Source organism: Oryctolagus cuniculus, chromosome 13, assembly GCF_051225735.1.
Source record: "Oryctolagus cuniculus isolate XC-2025 breed Fujian yellow rabbit chromosome 13, ASM5122573v1, whole genome shotgun sequence".
In the NCBI taxonomy this organism is placed as follows: Eukaryota; Metazoa; Chordata; class Mammalia; order Lagomorpha; family Leporidae; genus Oryctolagus; species Oryctolagus cuniculus.
Window position 1 is genome coordinate 100,287,309 of NC_142879.1, and position 10,010 is coordinate 100,297,318.

At 36.5% G+C, this 10,010-nt stretch overlaps 1 pseudogene across 1 annotated transcript; it reads left to right on the forward strand.

Annotated features, from left to right (window-relative positions):
- Window positions 1-70: 70 nt before the first annotated feature.
- Window positions 71-8,709, forward strand: LOC149122806 (prostaglandin-E(2) 9-reductase-like; annotated as a pseudogene). Its single transcript, XR_016219855.1, has 7 exons — window positions 71-213; window positions 1,844-1,979; window positions 2,798-2,873; window positions 3,307-3,427; window positions 6,733-6,800; window positions 7,082-7,274; window positions 7,745-8,709. The product of XR_016219855.1 is annotated as a prostaglandin-E(2) 9-reductase-like (transcript).
- Window positions 8,710-10,010: the final 1,301 nt, after the last annotated feature.

Below are 10,010 nucleotides of genomic sequence, written 5' to 3' on the forward strand. Positions count from 1 at the left end.
CATTTATCTGCCCACACTACTTCCAATCACATGGGTCTCCAAATACTGATGGCTTCTTCTCCAGATCTCTAAGAGTAAGGCTATGGAGGCCACTAAGATAGCTGTTGATGCTGGAGGCCACCACATTGATCCTGCTCATTTGTACAAAAATGAAGAGGAAGTAGGTCTGGCCATCTGAAGCAAGATTGCAGATGATTCTGTGAAGAGAGAAGACATTCTACACTTCAGAAGTATAATGTATGTACAGGGCAGGTGTGATGATTAATGAAACACAATATGTGGGAATGATAATCATATAATTTGTTCAGTAGTTATTGAGGAATTGTTCTGACTGGTGTGATTTTAATCATACATTTTGGGGGCCGGCACCGTGGCTCACTTGGTTAATCCTCTGCCTGCGGCACCGGCATCCCATATGAGCGCCGGGTTCTAGTCCCGGTTGCTCCTCTTCAAGTCCAGTTCCCTGCTGTGGCCTGGGAAAGCAGTGGAGGATGGCCCAGGTGCTTGGGCCCCTGCACCCACCTGGGAGACTGGGAGGAAATTCCTGGCTCCTGGCTTCGGATCAGCATCGTTCCAGCTGTAGTGGCCATTTGTGGAGTGAACCAATGGAAGGAAAACCTTTCTCTCTGTCTCTCTCTCTCTCTCTCTCACTGTCTAAATCTATCTGTCAAAAAAAAAGTTGAGATTTGGAATATCTTTTTAAAAAATCATACATTTTAACATACAGCGTCCAGTATCATGAACAGAAGGTGAATATGGATTTCTAATGATTGCTGTCTTCAAATTTTTATCTTTTAAGTAAAGTCCCTTTACCTTTCTATTTCTCAACCCAAGCAATACAGATTATGGAACCAGATAGAACTGTAATCAAAGTATTGTGTTGATCACTTTCTGGGTTACTTCAGTAATTTTATTTTTTTCTCACTATGAATTGCAGCTTTTATCATAAGAGAGAGTAACATAAGAGCTCTTCCCATGCTGAACATGACATAGACGTTGGTCTTAAATTGTGTGCACAAATATTAAAGTATTCAAAGTATTTTCCACTCAATTATAAAAACATAAGTTATGCTAATTCTCATCAAGTTTAATGGTTAACAGGTGTGGAGTTTCGAATGATGAGCCAAGACATGGCATCTTCATCTGAAGAGAGCCACTAGATGGCTCCAGCCAGCACTTTTTATTATTTAGTCTAGGGTTCAACTAGTAACACAACAAGCAGGAGTGTACAGCTGGGCTAATCATTGTAAAACAATAACAAGCAGGCACAAGCAAGTGAGGTAAACACTATATGACATATTTATGATGGGAAGCAAAAGTTCAAGTTGCTCCTGGTGGTCATGTTGTTCCTAGCTCATCTCCTATGCCCTTTGGAGTACAATAAGGAGTTTCTTTAAAGCAATATCTAGTAATAATCCAAACTGTGCTTTTACTGCAGCTGCATTCCATTTGGGAAGATAGGCCTTTACAAGGCTTACTTAGGCAGAAGCAGGACCACAGCCATGTCCAATGTTTAGGAAGCTATGGCTTCATGGTGAACATTTAGGCAGTAGCCACTACAAACAGGATCAGATTAGTAAATTGCTTTGAAAATCTATCGAACATAATTCAAACAATGATCATTGTCATTACTTGATAAAATTCCTCTATCCAGGAATAAGTATATTTATGAGCAATATCCAAGCAAATGATAGAGGTCATGTAGATAGACAGGATGCAGGAAACCTGAAAAAAAGAGAATATTTTCAATCATTTCATCACTTTCTAATCAGCAGAAAAATTTGTTAGTACTACATGAAGTAAACTAAGAAATTTTACTAATGTATTCATTCAACACACTTTCTATCATTTACACACTGCAGCTTGGGTCCACTTTTCATAGACCAGAAATCATCTGACCAAGTTTAGAAGATTCATTGAGAAAACTTCAACTGGACTATGTTGATCTCTGTATTATTCATTTCCTAAGAGCTCTGAAAGTAGGCAGTTAACATAATGAAATTTATCTTTAGCTGTCAGCATGGCCATCATTTTCATGGGTGATTAAAGAATACTGATATAAATTTTTAGAAACTTAGTCTATACGATCTAAGATTTACTCAGACTAGTTTAAATAATGTAGTTTATTGGATCACATAAATGTAGATCCCAAGTCATGAGTACATGTACAGTTCTGAAGCAACCTTAGGAAATACATCTGTTTATAACAATCACTTTGCCACTACATTTCTCTAATTTTTTTTCTGAGCCTTTTCATTAGTGGCATAGATGGCCATGGAGCAATTACATTCTAATGGTCTTTAACATTTGATAGCTTCTCTAAATCTTTTAATGTTAGAATTATTATTAAATAGAGCCTTAATCAACCCTCTATGATTCAAGTGCTGGCCCTTTGATCAACAGGTTTTCAGGAGATGAGGAACAGCCTGCATCAAGATTACCTTATTGGTGGAGTTCAGGGTCATGTAGCTATATTGACCTTCACAGTGAGTGAAAGACATCTCTCCAGAGAAAAGAATAGAGGAACCCAAAGTCACATACATCAATAGGACACAATAGGACCTGGAAAATAATAGTTATAAGTATCTATAATAGACATAAAAGAAGAGAAAAAGTCTATACTCTAATGCCATTCTTTATTAATTCATATGCAATGCAATTTGTAATTATGTGGGATTTTGCTCTACTTCTTTCATGAAAGTTTGTTGTTCCAGTCATAAATACACCTTGGTGTCTGCCATGAGTGAGTAATTGAATTTGGTGACACCATAAAAAACAGTGCCTGCTGCTATTCCAGCCTGGGGAAGGAATTATTCCAACAGATGTACATGAAAAGGTCCTATTTGACAGTGGATATCTGTGCCACCTGGGAGGTAAGTACTTAGACGAGAGTGTGTTGAAGAAACCAGAGGAACGTCAGTTTATGTTTAAATTTGGGGTAATAGGATATGTGTTCTTGGATCTAGAAATCCATGTTATTGACAAGTGCTAATGTTCTGGAGTGGAGGGGGTAGGAAGGCAATGCTGGGATGAAACAAAAAGGAACAGAGGGAAGAATTAGTAGCGACAGGCATATTGTCTCCTCCACATATAATAATTCCTCTAGTTTCCTAACAAGGACATAGGAATCCTTTTTGTTGCTTCCATTGTCTTCTCTTATTCTCTTTACTAGTTTTTCTCTTTATGCCAGTCAGTGTCCATTAGCTACATTAAAATTTCTTGGCAGTGTTTATTTTCAACTGTTCTCTTCCATTTATATTGATTTAGCCAAATAGGGATATATTTCTTCACTGTGTTTCCTTCTAGGCCATGGAAAAGTGCAAGGTTGCAGGATTGGCCAAGTGCGTTGGGGTATTCAACTTCAACTCAGGCAGCTGGAGTTGATTCTGAACAAGCCTGGGCTCAATACAAGCCTTTTTGTAACCAGGTGAACATCTTCCATATCCCCTTGTGTTTTTCACTCCCTTCTGCACATACCACTACCAGGTGTCCAGTTGATCTCCACTCTTGTTCAAATTACTTTACAGAAAAAAAAAAAGATCATACAGGCAGAGCCTTTATGTAGAAGAGCATGGATGGCTGTCCATGGTTTCTATGTTTGTAAAAGCTTAGGAAAAAAATGAGGATATTTTTGCTGAAATACATGTAAAAATATAATGTTTATGAGTGGAATTGACATTTAAGGATTTGGTAGTTGTTTATAGTTGTTTATATTGTTGTTAATATATAGGTAAAATATATATTATACTCCTGAGGAACAGTGGTTTTTCTACTTACTACTTTTGAATTCTTTATTTACTGAAAGATTAAACCGTGACTATAAAGTAAATTGAAAATATGCCATTGAAAAAATTAAAAGAAAAAATAACTAAGGAAGGAGGAAGGAAGGTGAGTTTAAGGGTGGGTAGAAAGTATTTTTTGTTCTTAAAACCATATATATGAAATCCATGAAACAGGTTCCCTTCATATAAATAAAAAAGGGAAAAAGAATCTTGGGGGATAAAGATGATCAAGGATAGACCAATCAGGAATCAAATCTCGGAAGAAGTTGTATTTTTCCAAGATCAACGTAGGATGCAATGGAAGGTCACCTGGTTTATAGATTGGTGAACAGGTTGTGGAAGGAACTGTGTATAGGAATAAAGCATGAAAGCATGGAATGGGTGGTAAATAAAGACATAGTGAATGTAGGAAAGATAAATGGTATGGGTTTGCACTGTGTTCTAAAACTTGAATCTTTCCTCTTGGTATCTCTGCTTTCGGATGTTTTGAGCAGAAACCTAAATAAAGGGGAAAATGGAGATTATTATAATAGCTTAGGGAAGAGGGAGGAAGCTACCAATTTATGGTGATACTAGTGGTGGACAGAATCAGCCCTCAGAAAAGGATAGCAGGATTAGAGCTCATATTTTTCCGAAGCCCCTTTAAGTCAGATTCTCCTCCCTGCTTACTGCCATCAAGTCATTTAAGCACATCCGTTCTGTGCCACGTCACCTGTTCTAACCGAGTTTCTAACAACTTGGAATCACCAAGTAAGGACCTTTAATGGGAAAATATATTATAAAGTCCATGAATTTAATATATAATTATGCAGCATTAGTTTTCAAATATAAATATCACAAAGTTAATATTTATATTAGTTTTACTCCTTTTTACTGCAAAATTTAATCTAGAATATGTGATGAAGTGATACAGATATCTCATATACTTCCTCCTGTATCCAAACTTGTTGACATTTTGTCATGTGTCCAAATTAAGTAGACACATACGCATGTATCTGCATACCAACAATTACTCTCCCTGTTATTTAACATCCAGTCCATATTAGAAATTTTTATTATGACCTCCAAATGTCTTCTCTTTTACCTTTGACAAACTAGTAGTTTTTTTCTTTTGTTTCTGTTTTTGTTTTTCATTTGGATAGGCAGGTGGACAGTGAGAGAGAGAGAGAGAGAGAAAGGTCTTCCTTTGCTGTTGGTTCACCCTCCAATGGCCGCTGCAGCCAGCGCACTGCACTGATCTGAAGCCAGGAGCCAGGTGCTTCTCCTGGTTTCCCATGCGGGTGCAGGGCCCAAGGACTTGGGCCATCCTCCACTGCACTCCCGGGCCACAGCAGAGAGCTGGACTGGAAGAGAAGCAACCAGGACAGAATCCGGTGCTCCAACCAGGACTAGAACCAGGGATGTCGGTGCCGCAGGCGGAGGATTAGCCTATTGAGTCGCAGCGCTGGCCACAAACTAGTAGTTTAAACATATATTTTCTTTTTTTTTTTTTCTTTTTTTTTTGACAGGCAGAGTTAGACAGTGAGAGAGAGAGACAGAAAGGTCTTCATTTGCGTTGATTCACCCCCAAATGGCTGCCATGGCCGGCACGTTGCGCCGATCCAAAGCCAGGAGCCAGGAGCTTCCCCCTGGTATCCCATGCGGGTACAGGGCCCCAAGCACTTGGGCCATCCTCTACTGCCTTCCCGGGCCACAGCAGAGAGCTGGACTGGAAGAGGAACAACCGGGACAGAATCCAGTGCCCCAACCTGGACTAGAACCCGGGGTGCCGGTGCCGCAGGCAGATTAGCCAAATGAGCCGCAGCACCGGCCTAAACATATATTTTCATCAAGTTTGCTAGGCAGATTTTTTTTTCTGTGATAGTCTCATTGATTTTGTCAACTATTCTGGGATTCACATATCATCTCCTTGCAATAATAGATCTTTTGCTTCTCTATTCCACATTTCTGTAAATTAGAAATTAGATATGAATGCTGTATTGTATTTAGGTTAAATATTTTGGCAAGTAATGTTCTTAGAATCCTGTATTCCTCTAATAGCACAAAATGATAACCTGTCCCATGATTAATAGTGTAACTTTTGGCCCTTAACTCAAGCTAGTAAAAGTCAGATCTCCTTTCTTCCGAAATATGTTTTTCTCCTTTGTAATTACTAGTAATCAGCTAGGTGAAAATATTCAACTAAAGATATAATATCCCATAGCAAATTTTCACATAATAGATGGGTTCTTATGAATAATGTTTGCCTTAGTTATTTCATTGGGGTTTGTAAATAATTAATTGTATTTTAGCTCTCTTTGCTGTTTTTACTTGATATTTGCACTTAGCACAACCTAGAATTTTTCCTGTGACACCAGGTTAACTATAATACCTTCCCTTTAATTAAGAATTTACTGTAATGGTCACCATTAATGGGGCAAATATTTTTATGTCATCATTCTTTTTTCTTTTCTATGTGTTCATTACTATGAACTCATTTTTTAAATCTATGTATTATAATTGGGTTTATTCATCATTCCTTATTCCTTATTAGGTTGAAATCTACCCAAATGTTATTAGTAAGATTCCTATGAAACTACTTTTTCATTCCTCCCAGATATTCTCTAATTACTTATTAAAACTTTTTTTAATTATTTTTGGCACTGTCAGTGTTCAGGGGTCAAAGAGTACCTTCCTTGTCCCAGATCTGGAGTTTGTCATCTCTCTTTACAATGGAAAACATTGTTTGGGGACCACAATCTGATGTATAGAGTTGCTTTTTCTGAAGAATGTCATTTTTTCAACTTTCTGAAAGACATTATATTAAATTTATTTTCAGAATATTATTAATGATGACATTTTAAGTTATATTTCATGTTATTTTTTTAATCCAGCTACTTAGAATATTTCCATTCATATTAAAATTAGCATTTCAACTAATCCTATATTTTCCTACTTTGTCCATGTACAGGTGGAATATCATCCCTATCTCAACCAGAGCAAACTGCTGGATTTCTGCAAGTCAGAAGGCATTGTCTGGTTGCCTAAGTGCTCTGGGATCACATTGAGATAAATGATGGTAAAAGGACATCAAGATGCTTACCTAAAATACCCTTGTTGAGAACTACTTTTGCTCATACAATACTTAGTTTTATGAAATTAACTGTCAACTGGATCAGGGAAAGAGGAGAATTTGCATCTGTAGCAACAACTCAGATGATGCTAGCTGTGTTGGTCTAGAGAATTCATTTGAGAACCACGGGCCAAGAGTGGGCATCATACTCTATTTTGGAAGACTCCTAGCATGCTAGATATTCAAGGATCCAACCTTTCTGCCTTTACTCAAAGGGTGGATCAGAACTCTCAGTTTCCTTGGATGATACAGTTCTTTGTGCCTTGGCAAAAAAGTACAAGTGAGGTCCAGCTCTGATTGCCCTTTGCTATCAGCTGCAGCCTGGGGTTGTGGTCCTGGCCAAGAGTTTCATTGAGAAGTGAATCAAAGAGAACATTCAGGTGATGGAGGCATAAAAGATCCTACACAGTATTTTCTACAGGTGTTAATTCTTTCCAAAATGTCAAGATTTCTTTGGGCCAAGTCTATGTCTGTTTTTTTTTCTCATATATTAACAACATGTGTTTATTTCTACCACTTTTCTTCTTTTACCATGACAACAAGAAATGCATCATTATATATTTCAATTTGCCTTTAGATTTCCTCTGTATTTTTTAAGTACATGGCCATATCATCTTTAAATAATGCCAGCTTTGTTCTGCAGCTAACTGTGGGACCTTCTTTTATCTATAGTGATGTGAAGTTTCAATATGTCATATCTTGTAATGCATTTCTATTTATTTTCCACCCAGTATCTATTGATGGCTTGAGTGTTTTGTTTGATGTCTTGAAATGTTTGAAATCCTTTCAGAACTTCCAGGTTGACAAATATGCAGTATAAAATAATAAAAATCTTCTACTTCTCTACTAGGGTTTTGAATGCCAGTTGTCTTCAAAGAACATGAAAGTTCAGGATGGCCTGAACAGAAACCTTTGGTATTCTGCTGATTTGTACGTGGCCTTAGTCAATGCATTCTTCCATTTATTTTCTCAGGAAGAATGTAGGATAGATATTAGTCTCTGTTCTCCAATCATCTATGCGCTGTGAGGATCAACAATGTAAATGTTTGCAAAATGATGTTCACTTCATCTATTCCCAAACATGCTCTGTTCTTATCCGATTGAAGGCATCTCCAACGAGTTTGTGGTCATAGGCAAAAATTTTTATCACCTCTACATGGAATTGTTCATTTAATCTTCTCAACTTAAAAGTTTAGTAACTTGAAATCTCTCCCTTCCAGTTCTTTGCTAGAGATTCTAACACTGCATTTGCCTTGAGAAAAGCTGGCCGGAGAGGGTCAATAACAAGAGCTGGTTACGATTTTCTGAAATATGGTCATCTCAATGCAGAGGATGATTTTAGGGTCTATTAAAACCAAAGAATGGGTATGGAGGCAAAAAAAAAAACAATAATGGCAGAGTATTTATAGTCCACCAAATATATTTATGCTACATTTGTGCTCTAAGCTTACAGAATCTGAGAAAAAAAACATGTACTAGAAGCAGAGCATGTACAGTCCTGTTGCCCTGTGGAATTTTTAATACTTAATAAAAAGTAAGGTGATATTTTATGAATAAGATCAGCATAAAGCAAAATTATGCATACTCAAATTTGAAAATATAATAGCTAATGTTTTTGTTAGCATACACAAAAGTAATAAGGAAGGGAACAATTGCTGCTACCGATTAAATATTTTTATAGAGATTTGTTTTTACCGCTTTATATTTTGTGTAATTATGAAAATGTACAAATTATACAGGCAGTTCTTTGACATGGTCTCTAGCTTATCAATGGCATATTTTCCCTTTTCTAACTTTAATATGTTATGCTGTGTGATTGGCAATGAATAAATAATTATTGAATTAGTAAAATGAATATCAAATTGTTAACAATTTTATTCCCTGACATTTTTAAAAAGATTTATTTATTTGTTTAAAAGTCAGAGTTACAGAGAAGAGAGAGAGAATGAGAGACAGAAAGGAATCTTCCATCAGCTGGTTCACTCCCCTACAGGCCACAACTGCCAGGGCAGGGGTGGTCTTAAGCCAAGAGCCAATAGCTTCCTCTGGGTCCCCTTCATGGAGATAAGACCTCAAAAGCACAGACAACAAAAGCAAAAACAGACAAATGAAATTATATTGAACTAAAATAATTACATTAGTATTATATTAAACTAAGATTATATTAAACATTGCAAATATAACATTTACATATGTAACAATTATAGTAAAATGCTAAAATTGTTAAATCTACATATGCTTATTGTATTTAATGAGAGTAATTTCACCATTCCATGGGGAAAATAACTATTTTTTCTTGCTCTGAAAAGAGGTCAATTTGAAGAATATAAGAAGATTTTTATAACTCAAGAAAATACCAAAAACCCACAAATGATCAAATGAAATGGAGACAAAGAACTAAAGATGACATACAAATGATCAACAGCATATGAAGAAACTCAACATCACTAATCATTTGAGAAATACCAATCAAAACCAGAATGAGATATTGCTTCAAACTCAAAAGATCCACTAAGATTTTGAGGTTACTACTCTCTATATTTAATTTGCTGAGTTTTTATGAAAAAATATGTTGAGTTTGGTCAAGTATGTTTGCCACATCTGCTGAGGTGATCATGTCACTTTCGTCTTCTTCCTGTTAATGTGGCATATCACAGTTTGCTTTGCTTTATGTTGAAACATACTTTTATTGCAAGGAAATATCCTACTTTATCACAGCAAAGATTCTATTTAATTACTGATAAATTTTGTTTGTCAGTCTAAGAAAATGCAATGAATAGGAGTTCATATTCAAAGAGATTACTTTAGTCCCTAATTTTTCTGCATCCCTCATCTTTGAGCTGCTGGTAGGGAACACCTGGACTCCTAGTCATTTTACAAAAATATGCCTCATATTCCAGAATATATGCTGTGAATTTTCATGTTCTCCAGTATCCTAAGAGAAACAATGCCTAGTAAACAGATGCTAACTGCTACTTCCCTAAAGGCTGACAACCCCAAAATGTCAATGAAATGGCTCTAAAGGTCTAGGCAAATCAGTTTTTGTCCTAACAAGTCAGAAGGAAACAAACCATACACGAAATACAGTCATTGGTAGCTAGGGATCTTTAGAAAAC